This window comes from Dipodomys spectabilis, unplaced genomic scaffold (assembly GCF_019054845.1).
Source record: "Dipodomys spectabilis isolate Male_0828 unplaced genomic scaffold, ASM1905484v1 ptg000230l, whole genome shotgun sequence".
NCBI classification, from domain to species: Eukaryota; Metazoa; Chordata; class Mammalia; order Rodentia; family Heteromyidae; genus Dipodomys; species Dipodomys spectabilis.
In genome coordinates, this window is record NW_024870907.1 from 2,788,683 (window position 1) to 2,814,761 (window position 26,079).

The 26,079-nt window shown below is 50.0% G+C and overlaps 1 protein-coding gene and 1 non-coding gene across 4 annotated transcripts in view; one reads left to right on the top strand and one right to left on the bottom strand.

The window, feature by feature from the left end:
* Nucleotides 1–14,684, bottom strand: part of Pacsin2 (protein kinase C and casein kinase substrate in neurons 2) — a 94,093-nt gene extending 79,409 nt beyond the window's left edge. For all 3 annotated transcript variants that reach the window (XM_042697930.1, XM_042697929.1, XM_042697928.1), the window contains exon 1: nt 14,548–14,684. The gene's annotated coding sequence lies outside the window, so the exon portion shown is untranslated. The remainder of the gene's footprint in view (nt 1–14,547) is intronic.
* On the top strand, nt 1,329–1,458 carry LOC122123672. Its single transcript, XR_006150427.1, has one exon. It is a non-coding gene; the product is annotated as a small nucleolar RNA SNORA51 (small nucleolar RNA).
* Nucleotides 14,685–26,079: the final 11,395 nt, after the last annotated feature.

Consider the following 26,079-nt stretch of genomic DNA (forward strand, 5'->3'; position numbering starts at 1 on the left):
GCTGACGCTCAAGTGGTAGAGCACTAGCCTTGAGCTGAAGAGCTGAGGGACAGCGCCCAGGCCCAGAGTTCAGGCCCCATGGTGGACAAAAAAATAAAAAGAAAAGAAAGAAAGAAAATGAGCCACAGGGAAAGCAAGTGTCTGCTCAGTCTAAGAGCGAGTACCTAAGGGGCAGTGAAAAATGGAAAAGTCCACCACAAGGAAAGCCATGGCAAACTGGAGAACAGATAAATCAAAACAAGTCAACAAACAAACCCAGTGAGCAGCAACACTGCACCTCCCAGTCAGATGTTTGGAGATGATTGTCCCTTTTCTTTTTTTCTTTTTTAGGTCCCCTGGCATTTTCACTCCTTGGCTGACAATCTACCAACTGAGCCAAGCCTTCACCTCCAAGATGATTGCCCCTGACAAAGAGAGGCGGGTACCTCTGGATACTGAGAGCTGAGTGCACAAAGGCAAAATCCGAAGGTTCAAGTGACTCCACGCCATCCGGATTCCTGAAGTGGCAACCACCTGACATGCACACCTTTGGACAACCTCACGCTGTAAATGTGGAAAATAACAGTACAACAAACCGGTGAACTACAACGGGTCAGAGTACCCCGAGGAAAGGAATGCAACCACAAACATCTACATCCTCAAAAATGCAGAACATTGGCTCAGGTGATTATTAGTTAAGCAATAAGGACTTCCTCTTTCTTTTATTTTGTGCTCTGCATTAAACTCAAGACCCTATGCATGTTAAGCACAAGGTCTACCACACAGCTTCACCCCAGTCCCTAGTAAGACATTTTTTTTAAAACATATCTTGCTCAGGAAAATAAAGCAGCCAGTGCAAGAAAAATGATATCTAGATCCAGAAACTTGGGAAGGAAATGTGACTCATTTAAGAAACCCTCACAAAAGTATTATCTCACAATACTCAGAAATGCTAAAGGCTCAAGTAACTTAAAGAGAAAGCAGCTCCTTTTTTCCAACCCAAAATACCAGAAAACTAGAATTGCAGGCTTTCAAAAAATACTCTAAAGGGGGCTGGGAAGGTGGCTCAGTGGTAGAGCACTTGCCTTGCAGGCATGAAGCCCTGGGTTCGATTCCCCAGCACCACATAAGCAAAAAGAAAAAAGCCAGAAGTGGCACTGTGGCTCAAGTGGTAGAGCGCTAGCCTTGAGCTGAAGAGCTGAGGGACAGTGCCCAGGCCCAGAGTTCAAGCCCCAGGACCAACAAAATTTTTTTTAAAAGTGGAAACAACCTAAAACGACCATCAATCTCATGTACTGAGAAGAAAGTACAAATGCTAAAATGTATTTTGAAAGATGATGGTGAAAATGAGGCCTCTGGTGCTTATGGCAAGCAGTGTTCTGAGACTTACTGCAAAGAACAAGGAGATAGAGTAAACCTAACCCCAGCAACCTCCGCCCAGGGCCTGTGCCTGGCCAGAAACATGAATAGGGGACAAGAAGAAGGGGTCGGGGAAGGAATATATTTGACTAATTAATTAAGAGAGGTTGGGAAGGTGGCTCAGTGGTGAAGTGCTTGCTTTGCATGCATGAGGCCCTGGGTTCAATTCGTCAGCACCACATAAATAGAAAAAGCCGGAAATGATACTGTGGCTCAAGTGGTAGAATGCTAGCCTTGAGCTGAAGAGCTGAGGGACAGCGCCCAGGCCCAGAGTTCAGGCCCCAAGACCAAAAATTAGTTAAGAGAATCTGAAATGTACAATGTAATGATGTCAATTCCTGAAAAGAAGACAGACACTTGAGGTCCGTGTGAATTTTTTTTTCTTTAAGCCACAGCACCACTTCTGGTTTTCTGGTGTTTATTGGAGATAAGTCTCACAGACTTTCCTGCCTGGGCTGGCTTTGAACCCCGATCCTCAGATCTCAGCCTTCTGAGTAGCTAGGATTACAGACGTAAGCCACTGGCACCCGGCCTTTAAATGTGTTCTCTTCTACATCCTTGGACCAAGCACAGGCTCTCCCTGTGGACAGCTTCCTAGTATTCAATTGATGACCTCAAAGCGCAACTAAATGAAAGAGGTGAAAGTCAGGCACTGGTGACCCACACCTGTAATTCTAGCTACTTGGAGAGGCTGAGATCTGAGAATCACAGTTTGGAGCCAGCTGGGGCAGAAAGTCCATGAGGCTATCTCCAATTAACCACCAGAAAACAGGAAGTGGAGCTGTGGCTCAAAGTGGCAAAGTGTTGGCCTTGAGCAGAAAAGCTCAGGAACAAGCCCCATGACCAACTAACCAAAAACAGATGAATGGAAGAGAGGATAGACAGGCCTCTTAACTGTTTCCTTCTGAGCATGGAGGTCAATGGGGGCCACTAAGACCCATTAAAAATCCCTTTGCATGTGAGAAAGGTAAAATAGAGTTCTATATTCAGAAAAGATCATTTCCTATGTTGTTCCTTAAAAAAACAAACAAACTGTTTTTTACAGTCCTGGTGCCTTAACTCAGCCTGAGCACTGTCCCTGAGCTTCTTTCGCTCAAGACTAGCACTGTACCACTGGAACCACAGCTCTACTTCCTGATTTTTCTGGGAATAATTGGAGATAAGAGTCTCACACTTGGGCTGGGAAGGTGGCTCAGTGGTAGAGTGCTTGCCTTGCATGCCTAAGGCCCTGGGTTCGATTCCTCAGCACCACATAAGCAAAAAGAAAAAAAAGCAGAAAGTGGCGCTGTGGCTCAAGTGGTAGAGTGCTAGCCTTGAGCTGAAGAGCTGAGGGACAGGGCCCAGGCCCAGAGTTCAGGCCCCACGACCAGACCCCCCCACACACCCCCCAAAAAAAAAGAGTCTCACACTTTCCTGCCTGCCAGGCATTTATCGAATCACAAACCTCAGATCTCGACCTCCTGAGTAAGTAGAATTACAAGCATGAGCCACTAGCACCTGGCTGTCCCTTCCAGTTTTTAAAAGAATAGAAAGCAAATAAGAAGAAGAAGAAGAAGAAGAAGAAGAAGAAGAAGAAGAAGAAGAAGAAGAAGAAGGAGAAGGAGAAGGAGACGGAGACGGAGATGGAGACGAAGAAGAAGAAAATAAATAAAAATTAAATTTTTAGCTGGGTGTCAGTGGCTCACGCCTGTAATCCTAGCTACTCTGGAGGCTGAGATCTGAGGATCGAAGTTCAAAGCCAGCCCCAGAAGGAAAAGTCTGTGAGACTCTGGCCTCCAATTAACCACCAGAAAACCGGAAGTGGCGTTGTGGCTCAATTGGTAGAGCACTAGCCTTCAGCTGAAGGGCTAAGGGACAGCACCCAGGCCCAGAGTTCAAGCCCCAGTACCGAACCAAAAAAAAATTAAATTAAGTTTTTAATTGGCACACTTAATTGGCAATTTTCACAAGCACAAAAACAAACCTGCACGTCAGGCATGGTGGTGTGCACCTGTATTCCAGCATTTGGGAGGCTGGGGATGGAGAGTTTGAAGCCAGTCCAGCTACATAGCAAGATCTATCTCAAAAAACAACACACAGTGGGCTGGAAGGTTGTCTCAGTGGTAGAGTGCTTGTCTCGTATGCCCTGGGTTCGATTCCTCAGCACCACATAAGCAGAAAAAAAGCCAGAAGTGGTGCTGTGGCTCAAGTGGTAGGGCTCTAGCCTTGAACTGGAGAGCTGAAGGACATTGCCCAGGCCCAGAGTTCAACCACCACGACCAAAAAAAAAAAAAAGGAAAGAAAAAGAACATTAAACACACAGAACACACAGAACAACACAAGACACAGAACAACAAACAAACAAACAAAAATCGCCTGGTCTAATAGCTGGCACAAATGATCTAAATGATTGCTATCACAATGTCAACCAAAGGTGAAAACCTACACTTTTATGGTGTTGTCCCTCTCTAAAGGATATTCAATTTCTTCTTCCTCAGCCACCAGCTTCTTCTATTAGATACCTTTTAGACTGCAGCTGTGTAAGTGAGGCCTCTGGAATCCTGGGCCATGGCTCCACCCTCTGACCCCACCCTGGAGGGAGCAGTGGACAAGCAGAGTCACCCTGACCACACCACAAGAGTGGGGCAAGTCCTACTCTGTCCTTATCTCCCATTTTCATATCTTACTGCAACATGTTAGATTATTTTAGCCAGGTAAGTTGCAAGCAGAGATCCTGCATTAAGCCAAAGAAAAGACTACATAATTTGCCCCATGTCTGTTTCTCAGAGGTGGGGTGGGAAGATTAACTTGTAAATATTGTTTTCACATTTGAGGGTGAGTGACTCACAATCTCCTTATTCCAGGCGCTGGATAAAGGGATCTGGGTGTGGACTTCTCTCACGACCCTCGGAGGTCACTTCATCTCTGAGCCCTTCACTGTGGGTAAACTGGAGCAGCTATCCCTATCTGGTGAATGGAATGGAAGACCTCCTAAGGGTCTCTCAGAGAATGCCAGAGCCTGGAGCTCTCGTCCATGTCTGTGGCACATGCCCAGCCTTATCTGCTGGTACATTTACTGGAGTAGAGGTCAGCACTGCTTAATTAAAGCATCATCATGTCCAAGCTAAACAGCACCCAAGCAGGCCAGCACCAGCAAATCAGTCAGCTACAAAACCCACTAATAGTGGCCTGTGCAGGAGGAGAGCCTGCTTCGTGGTTCCTTCGAAGACCACAATGCACACTCTTGGCATACCCAGTTGGTGACAACTTGATTTGATATTATAGAACCCAAACACACCTTAAAGTAATGAAAATGATCATAAACTACAGTTAGGGCCTCTCTTTATAATAACAAAATTTCCATTTGATTCAATGAGAAACTTCAAAACTAGCCACAGTTGGTTCTATGCACCAAAGACCACCCTGCAGATCCACATAGGCCCTGTGACTACCTCCCAGGAGCTGTAGCTGGGGCTCATTTGGGGGCTTGGGAAGACACTGACCCCCTCCGTTCTACCTCTTTCTCTCCTCTGAACCATGAAGAAGAAAGAGGAACAACCAACAAGATCATTCTGCAAACAAAATGAGAGCTGTAAGAAAGCTCAAAGCAGCCGGAAACACTGTAATCCTCACGCCTGTAATCCTACCTACTCAGGAGGCTTGAGGTCTGAGGGTCATGGTTTCAGGGCAGGAAAGTCCGTGAAACTCTCATCTCCAATGAACTGCTCAGAAAAAGCTGGAAGTGGAGCTGTGGCTCAAGTGTTAGAGCACTAGCCCTGAGCAAAAAGAGACTTGAGAATAGTGCCCAGACCCTGAGTTCAAGCCCCAGGACTGGCGGAAAAAAAAAAAGAAAAAGAAGGGAGGGGATGGTAGGGGGAAAACAATGGAGGGGGTAACAATGTTCAAGAGGAAGTGTACTCATAACCTCACTCATGTAACTGTAACCCTCTGTATAGTAGCTTTACAATAAAAAAATAAAAAAAAAAAAAAAAGAAAAAGAAAAAGAAAGCTCAAAGTAAACCGCAAATGCCTTATACAGCCAGCAGCTTTTATGTTTATTTTAACTATAAAGTCAAGTTATGACTTAAATAGTAATTCTAAAAGTAAAAGGGCAATGGTACAGTGGGGAAATGAGAAATCTTCCATAATCTCACAGCCTTAAGAATCATTACAGGGCTGGGAAGGTGGCTCAGTGGTACAGCGCTTGCCTTGCATGCATAAGGCCCTGGGTTCGATTCCTCAGCACCACATAAGCAGGAAAAAAAAAGCCGGAAGTGGCGCTGTGGCTCAAGTGGTAGAGCGCTAGCCTTGAGCTGAAGAGCTGAGGGACAGCGCCCAGGCCCAGAGTTCAGGCCCCACGACCGGACCCCCCCCCCAAAAAAAAAAGAAGAAAGAAAGAAAAGAAACAACCAGAAGCTGGCAATATGCAATGCAGCCAGGCTGCTATAATGAGGAGTTTACAAGCCATCTGCCTAGGGTACTTTGTTATAGTAACCCAAAGTCAGATACTGTCTCAGAAATGTTGCTATATTTGACTAAGGAAGGGCACAAAGTCAGCTGGTAGGAGACTGGAACCCAGGATCCTGTGACTCCAAAAAACGAGTCTCCAGCCTCTGGTTCTTTACTGCAATATTACTTTTTTCTTTTTTTTTCTTTTTTGGTCGATTGTGGGGCTTGAACGCTGGGCCTCAGCGCTGTCCCTCAGCTCTTTTTTTTCCTCAAGGCTAGTGCTCTACCACTTGAGCTACAGCGCCACTTCCAGTTTTCTGGTGGTTTATTGGAGATAAGAGTTTCACAGACTTTCCTGCTCAGGCTGGCTTTGAACCGTGATCCTCAGATCTCAGCCTCCTGAGTAGCTAGGATTACAGGTGTAAGCCACCGGCGCCCGGCTACTTTTTTTCTTTCTGAACAGTGAAAGTTCCATCTTAACCTGTGAGCATAAACCACACTGAAAGAGAAGCCCAACCCAGGCAGCCGCTCTATGACCCAATGAAATCATAAACGCAGGCAAATGAGTCAAAAAAAAAACCCCACGCCACCCTGGAATTGCTCTGCTTCCTAGTCCTCCAGCAGCAGGGGGCAGGGGTGGCCTCTGTGAAAAGGAGCCACCGGAATTCCCTTCCAGTGCCCGTGCTGATGTCCCAATTGACCTCTTGCTTCTGCAAAGCCCACCCTGCTCTGTTTAGACCCTGAAACCTCTGCCCACTGAATCCCACCCTCCAGGAGAAGGTCCTAACCCCAAGCCTATAGCAGGTCACAACCCAACTTACACACCCAGCCTTACCTCCCTCTCATGCACACCACTTGCACTCACACTCTTGATGACTGCAGCCCTCGCTGGGACAGTGCATCAGCACCAATGGCTGCAGCAAAGGCCATTTCCCTGAAGGTCATCCCTCTGCGCAGCCTCAGGACACCCAGACCCCCGACAGCTGGACCCGTTCCTATTTGGTACTATCACAGTGAAACACAATTGTGTCTAGACCTGACTCTAACACCTGAATTATCCCTATGGAAGAACGAGTCCTTAATCCCCAGATTCCAGACACTTGAGCATGACTACTGGACATTAATTGGCCACTGGCACAACCCATATTCAACCCACCCAGCAGCTCTGGGCCCAGGGAGGGAATTCAGGCTTCAGGAAGCATCTCACCAGAAGGAGCAAAGCTGGGTACCAGGAGCCTACAGAATGGCCAGGATAGCCCGCTTTAACCCATCTTGCCCATTTCCTTTCAGCCAAAATGTCCCTTCTGTTCCAGCAGTATATAATAGCACAATAATATAGACTATAACCGGACGCTGGTGGCTCATACCTATAATCCTTCCTACTCAAGAGGCTGAGATCTGAGGATGGCAGCTCAAAGCCAGCCCAGGCTGAAAAGTCCGTGAGACTCTCATCTCCAATTAGCTGCTGGAAAACTGGAAGTGGAGCTGTGGCCTTGAGTAAAAGAGGTCAAGGACAATGCTCAGACCTGAGTTCAAGCCCCCTGACAAAAAATATATATTATATATTTATATAATATAATGATATAGTATGTTCTATATATACATATATTATATCCTCCACTCTCTATCCAGAGGGTGACGATGAAGCTGAGAGCCAGACCTCGTGGTGCACTCTTGTAACCTAAACACTTAGCGAACAGAGGTAGGATGATGAGTTAAAGGTTAGCCAGGGCTATCTAGGGAGATGCTGCCTCAAGAACATGAAACTCCAGTAGTTCTATGCGAGTCTTCCAGCTCTCTGTTGACAGCCCTGCCACTATCCATATCTCAAGCACAGAAAGGAAGCCAACGGAAGGGAAGGGCCCACAGATGGATGCGAGTTTCCTGAGCAGAGCAAACACTCGCAGAGCAGTGACTTGGGCACATGGCAGGCCCACATCCACACGGGCATGACAGCACGGCCCCGCACGTTGGCAGCAGCCTGTACTCACTCCACCCGGAGCTTCGCCCTCTGATGGCCTCACATCCTCCCCAGACATCTACTTCAGGCGATTTTCCCATGCTGTGTTCAGAACTCACTGCTTGCTGCTAGCCTCCACCACTTGTCTTGGAAGGGGATTTATCCTTCACCTGGGAGGCTGACACTGGGCACCTGACTTTTTGTTCAGAGTGTCTACCCATCCTCTCAGGTATTGAAGAAGGCACCTAACACAGACAGACCCGTTTTCCACACAACACTGAACAGCGGTGGTCATCTCCTGACAGACACTACACAGGCCACAGGTGAGTGACACCTTCTGCATGCAGTGCTGTCAACTCCCAGGCCTAGTAGCCAAAATACCTCATTAGGATGATTACTTTCACCAGAAATAAACAAACCACCTAACATCTGCACACTTTGAACTTTTGTGTTCCTCCACCTACTTGAGCTCTTTATCCAACTCAGATTTCTCCACAAAATGTTAGGACTCTGGCCAGAAGGCCAGAGAAGCTCCTGCTGGACATGCATGGCCACCAGCACAATCTCCGCCCAGCTCTCCAGCAGAGGCTCTGTGCAGGCGCACCTCAGGAGTGACAGGATGTTTGGACGGGACAAATCAAACACTTAGAGTTTTAACTAACAGTTATTTCACACAGTTTTATCCAATACTAAGCAACTGAGAACTAATTCTTTGCATGTACTCCTTAATTAATAAACATTAAATAAGCCTGCTCAACATACCCAACCAACAAATTTGCTTCAATTGAAAATAAACCAACAGCAACAACAAAATAACCTTTTCAAGGGCAGACAAAAAGGTGTTTAGTGAACCAAACTCTAACAGAAAAACAGTCCTTCATCAGATGAACAAATAGTTTCCCCTGCAAGGACATATTCTGGGATATTTATACTGCCAAACATAACTCATAGTGACAACCACCAAGGAAGCAAACCCTAATGGAAAAACCCCTTGCTGGCATCCAGGAGCAGCAGCCCTGGTCACAGGACGGGCCTCTGACTGCAGGTTCTAATCAAAGCAATGACCAAACCCTGGCACTCCTTCCTTCATCACAAAAAGAAGTATCTGTCACAATCCTTAACCATTCAGAAACGTTTTGAGTGAAAAAGAGAGGTGAAAACCCTTTGGAATGTGTGTCAAGTCATCGTTATTATTAGCGCAAAGAGGACAGGGAAAATAGGATTATGGCTGAGGGGAGAGGCAGCTTAGGAATGCTATGCTCACTCACCATCACACCACAGTATGGAGAGGCAGCTCCGGCCTGAATGATCCAGTTCTTAACCTGGGCCTACATCCCTGAAGTTGTCCATGTGGCTTTCTGGGTAAGGGGGTAACAGATATCATCAGGGCCTCAAAAGTTTAAGAACCTCTGAGCCAATGTTTTTAAATGAGTTTATATTTATAAATATGAAAGCGGAGGCCCTAGGATCTGTGTTGACTGTCCTAGCCTCAGATTTAGTCAAGGAAAAGCCAGACCAGAGGCTCATGGTTCCTTGGTTTCCATCCATCTTCTCCACCATCCCAAATATTGAAGAGGAAAAAAAAAAAATCACAAACTTCACACAGTTACACAGTATTACATAAGCCAGCATTCACATGGTTTCTAGTAGCAACGTTCCTTTCCACGTTTGTCCTTTCTGGCAGTACTAGGGCTTGAAGTCAGTGCTTACACTTGCTAGGTTCTACTACTTGAGCCATACCTCCAATCCTGATTTTACTGGTTATTCTGAGATAGGGTCTCAATTCTCACCCAGATGACTAGGCTTGAATCTACCTACTCTAGGCTTTCTGTCATTGCTGAGATCATAGGCTCGTATGCTTGGTTTCCAACTTCCTTCCATGCAGATGTCTCCTGGACTTTCCTGCCCTGGATTCTCCCAACCTCAGCTTCCCTCACACCGGTGACGACAGGCCCACAGCACTGTACTCAGTTGAGAAGGAGTCTTGTTAGCTCTTCTGCTTGGGCTTGCCTGGAATCTCAAACCTACTGTTCTCAATTCCCAAGTAGCTGGGGTTATAGGTGTGAGCTGCCAGACAGAAGGCTTCTTGCTGAAGTCATTCATTGTTGAATGAGCACTGTGTCCACTACTATATCTTCATTTCTATCTAGTTCAGTGCCTAGAACCATGAAGCATGATTTTTTAACTGATTTTTTTAAGCTGATTTTTTTTGGTGGGGCAGTCCTGGGGCTTGAACTCTGGGCCTGAGCACTGTCCCTGAGTTCCTTTTGCTCAAGACTTGTGCTCTACTACTTGAGCCACAGTGCTACTTTCTGCCTTTTCTGTGATTAGTTGGAGATAAGTCTCACTGACTTTCCAGCCAGGGCTGGCTTTGAACTGTGATCCTCAGATCTCAGCCTCCTGAGTAGATAGGATTACAGGTGTGAGCCACTGGCACCCAGAGCTGGAGGTATAACTCAGTGGCAGGGCACTTGCCTAGCATGAGTGAGACCCTAGAGTCACTTGCCTAATTAATTAAAATTGTAAAAGGCCAGCCACCAGTGGCTGTAATCCTAACTACTCAGAAGGCTGAGATCTAATAATCATGGCTCAAGGCCAGCACAGGGGGGAAAGTGTAAGAATCTTTTATTATTATTATTATTATTATTTTGCCAGTCCTGGGCATGAACTCAGGGCTTGGGCACTGTCCTTGAGCTTCTTTTTTCTCAAGGCTAGCACTCTATCACTTGAGCCACAGTGCCACTTCCAGCCTTTTCTGTGTATGTGGTACTGAGGAATTGAACCCAGGGAGGGCTTCATGCATTCTAGGCAAGCACTCTACCACTAAGCCACATTCCCAGCTCAAGTGTAAGAATCTTATCTCCACTAACATATCAAAAACTCCAGAAATAAGCCGGGTACCAGTTGCTCACGACAGTAATCCTAGCTACTCAGGAGGCTGAGATCTGAGGATTGTGGTTCAAAGCCAGACAGGGCAGAAAAGTCCATGAGACTTCTATCTCCAATAAACCACTCAGAAAACCAGAAGTGGCGCTGTGGCTCAAGTGGTAGAGCACTAGCTTTAAGCTAAAGAGCTGAAGGACAGCGTTCAGGCCCAGAGTTCAAGTCCCATGACTGACAAAAAACAAAAAACAGCATTGGGAAGGTGGCTCAGTGGTAGAGTGCTTCCCTCGAATGCATGAGACCCTGGGTTCGGTTCCTCAGCACCACATAAACAGAAAAAGTGAAAAGTGGCACTGTGGCTCAAGTGGTACAGTGCTAGCCTTGAGCTGAAGAGCTAAGGGACAGTGCCCAAGCCCAGAGTTCAAGGCCCACAACCGACAAAAAAATTAAAAAATAAAAAAAAGAGAGAGAAAAAAAATCCAGAAATAGAGTTGTGGCTCAAGTGGTAGAATAATAGACTTGAGCAAAAGAAGCTCAAGGACAGTGCCTAGGCACTGAGTTCAAGGCACAGGTCCATCACAATCAATAAGGAAATAATAGAAATTTTAGAAGGGTTTTATACCAGGAAACAAGAAAATGAGGCTACTGTTTTATCAACCCAAAAGATGAACACATAATCACTAGAAAAAATAAAAGTCAATGTATAACTCTGAAGAGAAGTTGGGGGCTGGGCAGAGTCAACACCTGTAATCCTAACACGCAAAGGCACAGCAGGCAGATCTGGAATTCAAGGCCAGCCTGGACTACAAAATGAGACCCTCTCAAAATACATACATATGTACATTTAAAAAAATTAATACAAGGTGAGATCATTTTTAGTTTTAGGTATAGTTTTCATCAAAATACCAAAACATGTTCTCTGATGACCACTGTCCCTCATCATTTATCTTCGAAAATACACTGATGCCAAAAATGTCACAGTATACAGAAGACTTGAAAAACTCTCCATCCTCTTGGCTTAGCCTCCCAAGTGCTGGAATTACAGGCCTTTACCAGTGAAGTGCTAGGATTATAGACATGCATAAAACATGCTCTGCAGAGGAAATACTCTTTTATGATGGTCTACTATGAGCAGATAGAGCAAATAAGCTGAATATTAACATCTACAGGGATTCCTAGATACATAGCCATCCCAAGGACCACCACTGACATCCATCAGAAGCCATGTTGCAGGCAGGAAAAGGTTTTCAGGTATGTGAAGATGGAGATAGAGCTGCAACCTTGGAATGTGAATGGCATAACAGCCCATGCCTCTGTTGCCTTCAGGTATGCAGCTGCAGCTCCAAATGACTGGAAAAAAACTGATCTGGCCAGCTCACGTGAAAGTAGTCATTACCTGCATAATCCAAAGGGTGGCCTCCAGGAAGCCAAATACAATTGGATGGTAGATAAGGCAGGCCGGAGTCAGCTGCGAGGTTCAGGTGAGAATGGTAAGAGAGCACTTGGTAAATGCTACTCTCCAGGTACCATTACCATCGTTAATATTACAAGTGTTTTCTTTAAATATTCTATAACACCCTGGAATGATGACCTCATGACCATCTCAGAAGCAGGAAGCTTTAACCACATGCCTTAACCCAGTCAGCACAGACTTCCATGTGAGAGAAAAGACATGAAACAGCTAAGGACAGAAGCCCCTCTGGTCCCACCCCAGAAGCACCTACCATCAGACTTGAGAACTGGGCACTGAGCCAGGGGAATGCCAATCTTACCTTCCTGTAGCAGGCTACATTGAAAATCTAGACGCTAGTTTTTACAGTTTAGATTATCTAAATATTTTGACCTCTTAACATTTGAGACTAAAAGTAACGAGGTTCCAGTTTCCAAAACAGCATGAACTTAAATACCATTTACATTCAAATGAGTTGTTATCCTTCTCCAAAAGAAAACTGAATAAGAGTGCTGACCTAATCACTCATCTACTCTGTGTTATGTTACTTTCCCAAGGAATAAATACCATCAGCCTAATGGCCAGTTTCTTTAAAGCTTTGAGACTATTGTCAAAGAAAACAAACCACAGAAAAGTTTTTGATGTAGTGGCCTCATATCTCAAGTAGCATAACCTCACCAAGGAGACTGCTGAACTACAGAATTAAGTTTAAATACACATACGCCAAAGCTTTCCAGGTGAATCAAAAGAAATCCAAGCTAAACGGGGCACCAGTGGCTCATACCTATAATCCTAGCTACTAGGGAGGCTGAGATATGAGGATCATGGTTCGAAGCCAGCTGGGGCAGAAAAGTGTCCATGAGACTCTTATCTCCAATTAACCACTCAAAAACCAGAAGTGGTGCTTTGGCCCAAGTGGTAACGCATTAGTCTTGAGCACAAAGAGGCTCAAGGAAAGCGCCCAGGCCCTGAGTTCAACCAAAAAAAAAAAATCCAAGCTGAATTGGCACCCATTCAAGGCTTCTACAGAGAGGTTACAGACAGGCTTGTGAATCAAGCAGAGTAAGAATTTAGGAGTACCCAACAGGAGGGCTGGCATTCAGCACTGGCCCACCTGCCTGGTCCCTGGCCCTGAGCTCCAAGCTGGCAATCCCAGGAGAGTTAAAACAGAACTTCCAATACACTGGATTAAGTAGAAGGAGAAGACAGACTGAAGGGAAGGAAGGCGGTGAGCTCACATCCACAACTCAGGTTTAAATTCTTTGAGCCTGTCTGTCTCTAGATTTTCATCAGGACAGCTGGGGGAGTGTTTGGTAAACAGCCTAATAAGTAGCCCTGGAGACTCTGGGCAGCCTACTTCTCTTAACCACAAAATCCCAGGTCTGGCCCGGGTAAGGAAAAGAAGACAAGAGCCAGGAATGGTGTGCACCCCCCCCCCCCCACACACACACACCTCCTCCACACACATGTCAGACCATCTTCCCTCTGGCACCCCTGGGGCGTGTCCCCCTCCAAGTCTGCCGCTGTGAGGGACCCCGGCAGACAGCCAGGTCTGCTCCCTTGACCAACTTCTTGCAAAAAGAAAACCCACCTTGTTCGGGGGAAGGAGGGGGGCTCCCCAACCCAGTGAATCACAGAGAATCAGCGCTGTCTGATGACCTGATGACCTGATGAGCGTGGCTGGCCAGCCCCAGGGGAGCGAGAGGGAGCGCACACGGGATTCAAGCAGTCTGGAAAAGTCTGCAAGTCAAAAGGACGAACACTCCGACCTTTCCTGCCTTCCCCGTCCCACGACCCTAGATTCTGCTCACAAGGGAGGGAGGGTTCGGCTCCCCCCAACACACACACACACACGGAGGCCAGGGAGGGCGAGAAGGAAGGAAATGGAGGACGGCCATCAAGCGCCCCAAATAAGTGCATCCGCACGAACCCCGGCTGCACGGCCGGCCCCCGCCACCCCCACCCCGGCCACTCTCGGCACAGGCCCTGGCCGTCACCCGCGCTTCCCCCAGACCCCGCTGCCCGCCCGGCACCCTCGCCTGCCCTGGTGCCCCTCGAATCCCCGATCCCCCTGAAACCGCGCCCCGGCTCCCCGCCATCCTCCGGACGCACCGCGCCGCCTCCACCTCTGCCCACGGCCCCCCAGGAGCCGCCCTCGATCCCCGCCACGGCCCCGCTCGGGTTCGCGTCTCCTCAGCGCGCCCCCCGCCTCGGAGCCCCCTCCCACCCCTTCCCCGAGCGCACCCCGCTCGCCCCGACGTCCCCCCGCGGCGCCGCTCCCCCCTCCGCGGGGACCCCCAAGTTTCCAGCGGCGCGGCCCGCCGGGCTCGGCCCAGGACGCGGCGGCCTGACAGGGCGCGGGCCCGGCTGCCGACCCGCGCCCCCGCGTCCTTCCCGGGCGCCCCAACCGTCGCGACCTGCCCCTCACCTCAGCAGTCGCTCGGCTTCCGACCCGCCGTGGCCCCCGCTCCGGCCGAGACGGCGTCTCTAGTCCCGGGTCCAACTCTGACCCCGACTCCCGGTCTCGCTCCGGCCGCGCTGCCCAACCCTACCCAGACTCGCCGCTGCCGCTTCTGCCGCCAGCCGCGACCGCACCGCCCCCGCCGCACCCGCTGTGCTCGTCCCATTGGCTGCCTGGCAGCAAGCCCCGCCCTCCGGTCCCTTCCGCACTCCGGATTGGGCTAGGGGAGCTCGGTGGCGACACGCCCCCTAGCGCGCGCAAAGGGACGACCCGGAGCGCGCATTAGCAGCTTCCCCTGTCAATCAAAGGGGGAGTGCCCATTTAATGCCCGGGAGGCCGGCGGGGGTCACCCTCTCCTAACTCCCCGCGGGAGCTCCGGTCTGCCCGGCTGGCGCTGCGGGGCGCCAGAGTTTTGCAGCCTTTGCCGACAGCCCGCAGTGGAAGGTGCGGCCCGGCGGCGCGGTGCCTGCGCAGGAGCGCAGACGAGGTAGACTTTCCAAGTTTTCTCCTCCCGAGGGCTCCGATTGCGGCGGGGACGGGGTGTCCATCCGAGGGTGCGGTTGGAGAGCGGGGCGCCGAGCCACGCACCCGCCCTGTCGGGGTCTCCGGGTGACCTTGATTGATGGGGCATTCGCCCAGTGAGCAGAAGTGGCTGATATCCGCGAGCAATATTCTAAGGCTTTTCCGAGCATTGCTGCCCACAGCCCCGGTGAGGAGGACGGAGAGGGACGGCCCGGAGCACCGACAGCGGGAAACCTACCGGGGAGCATGCGGGGTGAGGAGAGAACGGCAGAGCCAGGTCACCCGGACGTCCAGACTCGCATCGCCACTGCATGACAGTGAGAACCACTCAGCAATACCAGAAGACGCTCAGGAAGCCGGGCGCCGGCGGCTCATGCCTGGCATCCTAGCTACTCAGGAGACAGAGATCTGAGGATCGCGGTTCAAAGCCAGCCCGGGCAGGAAAGATCGTGAGACTCTTATCTCCAACTAAACACCAAAAAAGCTGGAAATGGGGCTGTGGCTCAAGTGATAGAGCACTAGCCTTGAGCAAAGAAAGCTCAGGGACAGCACCCAGACCCTGAGTTCAAGCCCCAGAACAGGCACCAAAAAATAAATAAAAATAAAAAACAATAACAGCCTCGCACCGGTGGCTCACACCTGTAGTACTACTAGCTACTCAAGAGGCTGAGATCACTGTTCAAACTCAGCCCAGAGAAGGAAAGTCCATGACACTCATCTCCCATAAACCACAGAAAATCAGAAGTGGTGCTGTGGTTCAAGTGGTAGAACGCTCACCTTGAGCTGAAGAGCTCAGGGACAGCACCCAGGTCCAGAGTTCAAGCCCCATGACTGACAAAAAAAATTGAGAAATAGGGCTGGGAAGGTGGCTCAGTGGTAAAGGGCTTGCCTAACATGCATGAAGCCCTGGGTTCCATTCCTCAGTACCACGTGAACAGAAAAAGCCGGAAGTGGCGCTGTAGCTCAAGTGGTAGAGTGCTAGCCTTGAGCAAAATAAGCTCAGAGATAGTGCCCAGGCCCTGAGTTCAAGGCTCAAGATCAGCCAAAGAGAGAGAGAGAGAAATAGAGCTAATGGCTCACATATGTAATCCTAGCTACTCGGGTGGCTGTGTTCTGGAGTATAACAGTATAAGGCCTGTGCTGGAAAAAAAAAAAAAAAAAAAGATCTGTAAGATTTCATCTCCAAAAGAACCAGAAAAATGCTGGAAGTATGGCTGAAATGGTAGTGTGCCAGCCGAGCGAGCAAGCCAGGGAAGTGCAAAGACCTGAGTTTAAACCTCAATACTGGCCAAAAAAAAAAAATTTTTTTTTTGCTAGTCCTGGGACTTGAACTCTGGGCCTGAGCTTCTTTTGCTAAAGGCTAGCACTCTACCACTTGAGCCACAGTGCCACTTCCAGCTTTTTCTGTGTATGTGGTACTGAGGAATCAACCCCAGGGCTGCATGCATGTTAGGCAAGCACTGTACCACTGAGCCACATTCCCAGCCCCCAAAAAAAATTTTTTTGAGAAAAATGTGGAACATATATCAAAGCCTTGACTTGGACCCCCAGCATCAAGAGGAGAAGCAAAAAGGGAACTGAAAAAAGAGAAAAACAAATATGTGATATCAGGAAAGCCATGGCCAGAAAGGGTCTGCCCACTCTCCAGCCCCGGCCCCCAGGGACTTCTCTGAACCACATGTGGAAGCCATGCTTCCACTGGACTTGGGCTGCAGGTCCCTGTTCCCAGAAATCCACGGTCTCCCCCCAGGTCTTTTCTCTGCCCACTGCCCCACCATCACTCCATTTCCCACTACACTCATGCCACTCCTGCTAGACCCACACCAAGCCCCTGTGCGCCTGACACTGCCCACCAGAAGTTGCATCTGGGACCCTAGCATGGTTTCCTGGCTCCAGGGAAGATACTGGTCTTGAGATCCATGCAGTAATCAACCACTGCTTAGCTTGTTTATTTTTGTTGTTGCTGCTGTTTGCTTGTCTGTTTGTGCTGGTACTAACGCTTGAACTCAGGGTCTGAGCACTGTCCCTTAGCTTTTTTTTTTTTTTGGTTGTGGGGCTTGAACTCTGTCCCTGCACTACCGCTTGAGGCACAACACCACTTCCAGCTTTCTAGTGGTTAATTGGAGATAAGAGTCTCACAGACTTTTCTGCCCGGGCTGGCTTTGAATTGTGATTCTCAGATCTCAGCTAGGATTACAGGTGTGAGCCACCTGTATACCTCAATACTGGCCCAAAAAAAAAATTTTTTTTTTGCTAGTCCTGGGACTTGAACTCTGGGCCTGGGCACTGTCCCTTAGCTTTTTAACTCAAGGCTGGCGCTCTACCACTTGAGCCACAGCTCCACTTCCAGTATTTTTGGTAGTTAATTAGAGAGAAGAGGGGCTGGGAAGGTGGCTCAGTGGTAGAGTGCTTGCCTTGCATGCCTGAGGCCCTGGGTTCAATTCCTCAACACCACATAAGAAAAAAGCCGGGAGCGGCGCTGTGGCTCAAGTGGTAGAGCCCTAGCCTTGAGCTGAAGAGCTGAGGGACAGCGCCCAGGCCCAGAGTTCAGGCCCCACGACCTGACTCAAAAAAAAAAAAAAGAGAGAGAAGAGTCTTCTGGAGCCGGGTGCCAGTGACTCACATTTGTAATCCTATCTACTCAGGAAGCTGAGATCTGAAGATCGCTGATCAAAGCTAGCCCAGGCAAGAAAGTCCATGAGACTTATCTCCAATTAACCACCAGAAAAAAGGAAATGGTGCTGTGGCTCAAGTGGGTAGAGCACTAGCGTTGAGCTGAAATGCTCAGAGACAGCACTCAGGCCCCAAGATCAAGCCCCACGACTGACCAAAAAAAAAAAAAAAAGTCTCATGCCCAGGCTGACTTCAAACCATGATCCTCAGACTTCATGCTTCTGTGTAGCTAGGACTACAGGTGTGAGCCACCAGGGCCCGCCCTTCCAGGTGCTGTGGACTCCCTCCCATCTCTGCTCTTCTTATCTCCTTAAGATAAACACAACATTCCTTTCATTTTCTGGTGCCTAGTAGTTTACTCTGGATCTCAGCACCTTGATCCCAGTAGCTTAACCAGATATTTTTCCAGAGTTCCTTCTGCGGCTATCAATGTTGTCCACGAGTTATTTCCTCCTCCTTCTACCATATCCACCCCAGTCTGCAGCCCCCACTACCTCTGCCATACCCACCCTGGGCCTTTTCCCCAGTACTGCAAAACAAACCTGCAGTGCTCTGAGCATGGTACCTGGCCAGATCTCCGTCTGCCGCACGTGTTCCCAGACCTCATGCCTTTTGTAAAAGTGCTTTAACTTTTTCTGATACTTGGAACTGGAGACTGGGATAAAAATATGGCTCAGTGATAAAGCAGTGGTCTAGCATGAGCAAGGCCCATGCTAGAGTTCCATCCCTGGTATAATGAGAATAAATAAATGAGAGGGAGGGAGAGAGAAAGAGAGAGAGGGGGGAAGGAGGTAGGGAGAGAGGAGAGATGGAGGAAAGGAGGAAAAAAGGAAGGAAGGAAGGAAGAAAGGAAGGGGAGAAGGAAGGGGGGAAGGAAGGAAGGAAGGGGGGAAGGAGAAAGGAACAGAGCCAGGCACATGTGTTTTGTAGTAACTGTTAATATCTTGGCAACACCAGTGTTGCAGCCAGAGGAATATACTCTGGACCTACCTAAGAATGAAGCCCTCCCCCGCCAGCTTTGTGTACAGACTGAATTCCTTCCAAGTGTGTCATTGATTAGGGCAATCACCCCGGCTTTGTTGAGTTCTCGGCCTGCCCACGCATGTCTGCCCACATAAATTGTACCAGTAAGCACAATGCTCCGCGAGCACTCGCGTGCTGCTGTGCCTCCCTCCAAGGGCAGCGGGCTATGGCCCCTTGTCGGGGCAGGCCTTCCCCCACCCCCACTTCCACCGTGGGGGTGACCAGGATGCCCTGACACAGGGCCCCGCATGCCCCCACATCCATTCTTAAGCCTCAGGCTGTTGGAAGGCGCCAGTCCTGGTGGATACTAAGTAGAAAGCTTACTAGGAAAGTTTAGCATACATTGTTGCCATTGTTGCCACAGTGGACCAACCATGAACCTCTTCAAAGTAGCTTTTGAAACTTTTGAATGAAGACCTAATAAAGCCCAGCCCCCTGAGACATAATAGAAGTATGAATTCCCTCAGGAGCCTGGGAGGTAGCACATGCCTGTAATCCCAGCACTGAGGAAGCAGAGGCCAAGAGGATTTGCTGTTTGAAACCAGCCTGTGCTATATAGTGAAATCACACACATACACACACACACACACACACACACACACACACACACTTCCTTCAGGAATTCCCCCCTCCCTCCCCTCATGCTCCTATATTGTAATATTGTAATTACAGGGGACTCTCATCCACCTGATTCAGAGCCTGAAACATAAACCATACTTGGGGCTTTTTTGTTTTTTTGTTTTTTTTTTGTTGGTGGTGGGCCTTGAACTCTGGGCCTGGGCGCTGTCCCTCAGCTCTTCAGCTCAAGGCGAGCGCTCTACCACTTGAGCTACAGCGCCACTTCCTGTTTTCTGGTGGTTTATTGGAGATAGGAGTCTCAAGGTCTCTCCTGCCCGGGCTGGATTTGAACCGAGATCCTCAGATTTCAGCCTCCTGAGTAGCTAGGATTGCAGGCTTGAGCCACCAGCGCCCGGCTTACTTGGGGTTTAGAATGGAATCTCTTTTGGCTTTCAAGATTTCTCCTTCTGACTAGCTCCTCTAATATCCCTGTGGACCTTGATGTGTGTGTGTGTGTGTGTGTGTGTGTGTGTGTGTGTGTGTGTGTGTGCGCGCGCGCACTAGTCCTGGGGTTTGAAATCAAAGCTTGGATGCTGTCCCTAGGCTTCTTTTTGCTCACAGCTAGCACTCTACCACTTAAACCACAGTTCCACTTCTGGTTCTTTTGTTTTGTTTTAGAGATAAGACTCTCACAGACTTTCCTGCCTGGGCTGGTTTTGAACCATGGCCCTCAGATCTCAGCCTCCTGAATAGCTAGGATTACAGGTGTAAGCCACCAACTCTGTACTTGTTTTTTGTTTTTGTTTTGTTTTCTTAAGGATTTTTTTTTTGTCAGTCATGGGGCTTGAACTCTGGGCCTGGGTGCCGTCCCTCAGCTCTTCAGCTCAAGGCTAGCGCTCTACCACTTGAGCCACAGCACCACTTCCAGGTTTTTGAGTGGTTTATTGGAGATAAGAGTGTCACAAACTTTCCTGCCCAGGCTGGCTTCGAACCACAATCCTCAGATCTCAGTCTCCTGAGTAGCTAGGATTACAGGCATGAGCCACTGGTGCCTGGCTACGGATTTTTTTTTTTAATTAGTTTTACAATGGGGTTTTCATTGTGACATTCCCAGAAATACATACCTCAACCAAACATTCCCCCCTCCATCTCTCTCCCTAAGTCCTCCCTTCCTCCTTCTTTAAACAATTTCATTGGGTTTCATCCATGAATATAAAGATCTGAAAACATATTTATCCTTACTCATCCTCAGGTGCTGCTGTGTGAACTACCAGTGCCTGGCAGATTTCTATTGTCTTCAGCCAGTCAGGTTGGAATCTTTTGTTACAGCAGCTCTAAGTACAAACAACCACACCAACCGGAGAAAGCCCAGGGTATGTGTTTCCCTTTCAACTTCTTTTCAGTGTATCTCAAATCTTCTGTGGTGAGCACAGATTAGGGACAAATGAGCAAAACTATTATAAACAGCCCAGCCCAGTGCAGGTGGCTCACACCTCATCCCAGCAAGTCAGGAGGCTGAGATGTGAGGATCTCAATGCAAAGCCAACCAGACCAGAAAAGTCCAAGAGGCTCTTATCTACAGTGGAACACACACACACACACACACACACACACACACACACACACACACACACACACACTTTCCAGGGAAGCTGTTGAAGATCTCACACCAGCATGCACTTGCTCCTCAAAGCCACCTTTGGGCCCCTATCAGGGGCACAGCCCTGCTCCACCCTGCTGGTCCCTTTCCCACATGCCCTCCCTAGCAGGAGGGGAACCCTCCCCACAGGGTTGTTAGCACCCACCCCCTCCTCTAGGCCTTTCCCCCACACACACACCCTCTCCAGTAGCTCACATTTGTGCTCCCACAGCCCGTGGATCCTCCCAGGCTCCATTCCTGTCCCAGCCTCATCTCCACCCAAGTCTGAGACCTGTAGAAACTCACACCCACCCCGAGCAGCCCCTGGGGGCCACGGTGGGGAGCCCACCCCCCAGGTCCAATGCTTCTGCCAGCACCTTCCCTCAGCACCTACTCCTTCTTTCTTCCGAGTCCGGCCGGTGTGGGCTACCGGTGGTTTTATGTTGCATGAGTGTGTGCTGTGTGTGTGCACACACATGCACATAGGTGCGTGCCATTACGAGAGCTCTTGCTCTTGCTTGTTCTTTTCGCTCAACACTGACTGGTGTTCTACTCCCTGAGCCGCAGCTCCGCTTTGGGCTTTATGGTGGTGTGCTGGACATAAGAGTCTCATGGATTTGTCTGCCTCAGATCTCAGCCTCCTGAGCTTCTGATGGTTTTGAATCGTGGGACCTACAGCAGCCGCCCTCCCCTGGGCAAGGGCGCTTCGGGTGACCGCTGATGGACAGTGTGGTCAGAAGGTGGACAGCAGTAGGGAGGTTTCACACTGCAGCACTAACATGGGTGGGTGGGCGGGAGCGGGGGGGGGGGGGGGGAGGAAGGGCAGTGGCAGGAGGGGGCCGAGTGAAACATCTCCCCCTGCAGATCGGCAAAGCCAGACCTGGAGGATGAACAGAAGGTTCCTGGCTGGGTGAGGACCTGAGCAGAGCCAGCTCAGGGCCTCAGCCAGTGCCGGGCTCACACCTGTAACCCTAGCTACTCAGGAGGCTGAGAGCTAAGGATCCTTCCCAGTGGCCTTCTGGAAGGCTGGGGAGGCTGGTGGCAGCCCCAGGGTGCGGAGGGCCAGCCACACCTCCTCAGCTGTCCCGGGGGAAGGCTCTGGGCACACCCTTCCTGTTGTGACAACTCCCTTTGTGCTCTGTGCAACTGGTTCCAGCCCCGGCTCTGGGTTTCAGATTGCAGCCCTGTGGTCATTAAGGCACGTGGGAGGAGCACGTGGGCACGGGAGAGAGGCGTGGCTAATTACAGGTCAGGGCACTCCGACTCAGGACACAGAGAGTGGCCGCCCAGAGCCAGCCCTGCCTGGCCCCAGCTCCCAGGCCTTGTCCACTGGGCAGACCCTGGGTGAGCCGGCACGGCAGTCCACTGCCCAGCACGTCCCTTCCATGGGGGGCTCCACATAGAACCCCTTGTGTGTCCCCACCATGACCCCCCCTGCACTTGGGGAAACTGAGGCTCAGAGACGCAAAGACCTTACACCTCCCAGAGGGCACCAAAGCCACTCTTTACCCCCATACCCTCTGTCCCCCTATAAAGACCAGCACGGGGAGCGTGACTTGGTGGTAGAGTGCTTGCCTAGCATGTATGAAGCCCTGGGTTTAATCCCTCAGTACCACATACGCAGAAAAAGCTGGCCATGGTGCTGTGGCTCAAGTGGTAGAGTGCTAGCCTTGAGCAAAAGAAGCTCAGAGACAGTGCCCAGGCCCTGGATTCAAGCCCCAGGAGGTTCAAGGCCAGCTCTTAGTGAGACTCCATCTCAATTAATAAGACCCACGTGGAAATTCATAACTATAATCCCAGGCATGTGGGAGGCGATACGCAGGAGGATTGTGGTACAGAAAAAAATGAGATCCTATATGAAAAATATAGCAAAAAAGGGCTGGGGTATGTGGTTCAAGTGGTAGAGTGATTTAGTACAGAAGGCCCTGAGTTAAACCTCAGTACTGCCAAAACTATAAAAAAGAGTGGTGATACCTTTATTTATTTATTTTTGAACTCAGGGCCTGGGCACTGTCCCTGAGCTTTTTTTACTCAAGGCTAGCACTCTACCACTTGAGCCACAGCGCCACTTCCAGCTTTTTCTGTTTATGTGGTACTGAGGAATCTAACCCAGGGTTTCATACATGCTAGGCAAGCACTCTACCATTGAGCCACCTGCCCAGCCTGAGTAGTTTGTTGGAGATAAGACTTTTCTGCCCAGGCTGGCTTCAAACTGAGATCCTCACATCCCAGCCTCCCAAGTAGCTAGGATTACAGGCATGAGCCACTGGAGCCCGGCTTGTTATTCTTTCATTTTTAGGTTTGTTTTTCAGATATGGTCTTGTGCTAACTTTGCTGGACTGCAATCCTCCCACGTAGCTGGGATTGCAGGTGTGTGCAACCGCTCCTGGCACATACGGTACTATTAATTGAAGTTCACAATTTACATTAAGGCTCGTTGATTGTGCTGTGCAATCTATGGGTTTGGGGCCGGAGGGGTTTGTGTGCTCAGTTATACATCCTGGAGAATAGTTTCATCCCTAAACCCTGTGCTCTGCACACGCAGCCTTTCCCACTCCAACCCTCTGACAGCCTGGCTCTGTTTACCATCTCTGTAGTCCTGCCTTTTCCAGAAGGCTACAGAGCTGGGGTCACAGGGCACTGTCTCCTCAGTTGGCTTGTTCTATGAAGAAGAACACAACTAGGCAGGCCCAGTGGCTGTAATCCTGGCTCTCAGGAGACTGAGATCTGAGGATGGAGGTTTTAATCAGGTCTCAGCAAGGACTCCCGCAGAGGGGGAGGAGAGTACCCAGGAAGGAGCATGGGTCGTGGCTATGACCCGAAGGCAGGGGGTCCGGATGGCTGCAGTTCACCGATAGCTGGGGCTAGAAGAGCCGCTCCAGGCCACGCGGGCACCGCCCCGGCTGAGGGCTGCGAAGATGGCCAGGGAGCTCTGCGCCCGGCACAGCGGGACACAGAACTTCCATTTGCCTTTGGGTTTCCTGGATTTCTCAAAGCCCTTCTGTTGCGGCAGGAGACAGCCCCATCCAGGCCGGATGTGGGTGTCCGGTGTCACCGGGACCCACCCCCAGCTTTATGGCAGTGACTCAGCCCACACCCCGCCCAGGGCTCTCCCAGCCCCAAGCTCACCCTCCCTGGGCGCTCACCCACGTTCCGGCTCCACCAGCCAGGGAGCTCTTCTTCCCTGGCCAGGGGCGCTGGGTGGGCAGGGTCTGGGAACTGCCTGCCCAGAGGACAACGGGAAGGGGGGGGGTAGCCCTTGCCAACAATGGGTGTGTCTCCCCATTCCCGCTAAGAATCGCAGCAGAGTGGGGGAGGGGCAGGTGTGCAGGCTCAGCTGCTGCTGCCACCCACGACGTGGCAGGGAGGGGTCATGCCAGGGAGGGCCATGCGTCACCTCCTCCAAGGAAACAGACTCAGAGTGGGCAAGGAGTGACACAGAATTGCACAGCCAGCAGGTGGGCAGGGATTTCCCCAGGGGCTCCAGAGCCCCAGAGCCTTGAAGTCAGAGATTTTCTGAGCAGCTACTGTGTGCTGCACACCATGCGGAGCACTTGAAGAGGCAGTGGGGAATTAGAGAAATTCTTGATTTTTTTGTGGGTCAGAGCGAGGCGGGGGAGGGAGGGAGAGAAAGGGATAAGGATGCTCAGGAAATCAGTGTGTGAAGTCAGGAGGTGGCTCTGGCCTGTGATCCTTGATACTTGGGAGGTAGAGTTTGGGAGAATGGCATTTCAAGACTAGCTTCTGTAAAAAGTTCAGAAGACTCAGCCGGGCACTGGTGGCTCACACCTGTAATCCTAGCTACTCAGGAGGCTGAGATCTGAGGATCTCGGTTCAAATCCAGCCCGGGCAGGAGAGACCGTGAGACTCCTATCTCCAATAAACCACCAGAAAACCAGAAGTGGTGCTGTAGCTCAAGTGGTAGAGTGCTCGCCTTGAGCTGAAGAGCTGAGGGACAGCGCCCAGGCCCAGAGTTCAAGCCCCACAACCAAAAAAAAAAAAAAAAGTTCAGAAGACTCATCTCATCCAATAAGAAGCTGGGTATGGCCAGGTATCAGTGGCTCACGCCTACTGTAATCCTAGCTACTCAGGAGGCTGAGATCTGAGTATCACGGTTCAAAGCTAGCCCGGGCAAGAAAGTCTGTGAGACTCATCTCCAAAAAAACACCAGAAAACTGGAAGTGGTGCTTTGGCCCAAGTGGTAGAGCACTCACCTTGAGCAGATGAGCTCAGGAATGGTGCCCAAGACCTGAGTTCAATCCCCATGACAAAATAAAAAGCTAGGTGCCTGTCATCCAGCTAGTCGAGAGCATGAAGAGGAGGATCATGATCTCGAATGGTCCAAGCAAGAAGCAAGATTCTTTTTTTTTTTAATGAGTGCAAAAAAGTTTGGAGTAGGGCTGGGAAGGTGGCTTGGTGGTAGAGTGCTTGCCTAGCATGCATGAAGCCCTGGGTTCGATTCCTCAGTACCACATACACAGAAAAAGCCAGAAGTGGTGCTGTGGTGCTGTGGCTCAAGTAGTAGAGCGCTAGCCTTGAGCACTGAGAGGCTCAAGCACAGTGCTAGGCTGTGAGTTCAAGCCCCAGGACTGGCCAAAAAAAGAAAAAGGCTGGAGGAGTGGCTTGAGTAGTGAAGTCCCTTTGTAGCATCTTCAAGGCTCTGAGTTCAAACCCCCTACTGCCAAAAAAAAAAAAAAAAAGACAACAAAAGCAACCAGAAATCCCCATGGTGCTGGGAGCGTGGGTGTGATCACTCCTAGTTAACAACCCCTCCCCCCCCACCCACCCCCCCCATCATCCCAAACATACTCTTTTTTTTTTTTTTGGTTTTTGGGTCCAGTCGTGGGGCCTGAACTCTGGGCCTGGGCGCTGTCCCTCAGCTCTTCAGCTCAAGGCTAGCACTCTACCACTTGAGCCACAGCGCCTCTTTCGGCTTTTTTCTTTTTGCTTATGTGGTGCTGAGGAATCGAACCCAGGGCCTCAGGCATGCAAGGCAAGCGCTCTACCACTGAGCCAACTTCCCAGCCCCCCAAACATACTCTTGCTCACACTGAACTTCCTGTGTTCTGCCCAGTGCTCACTCA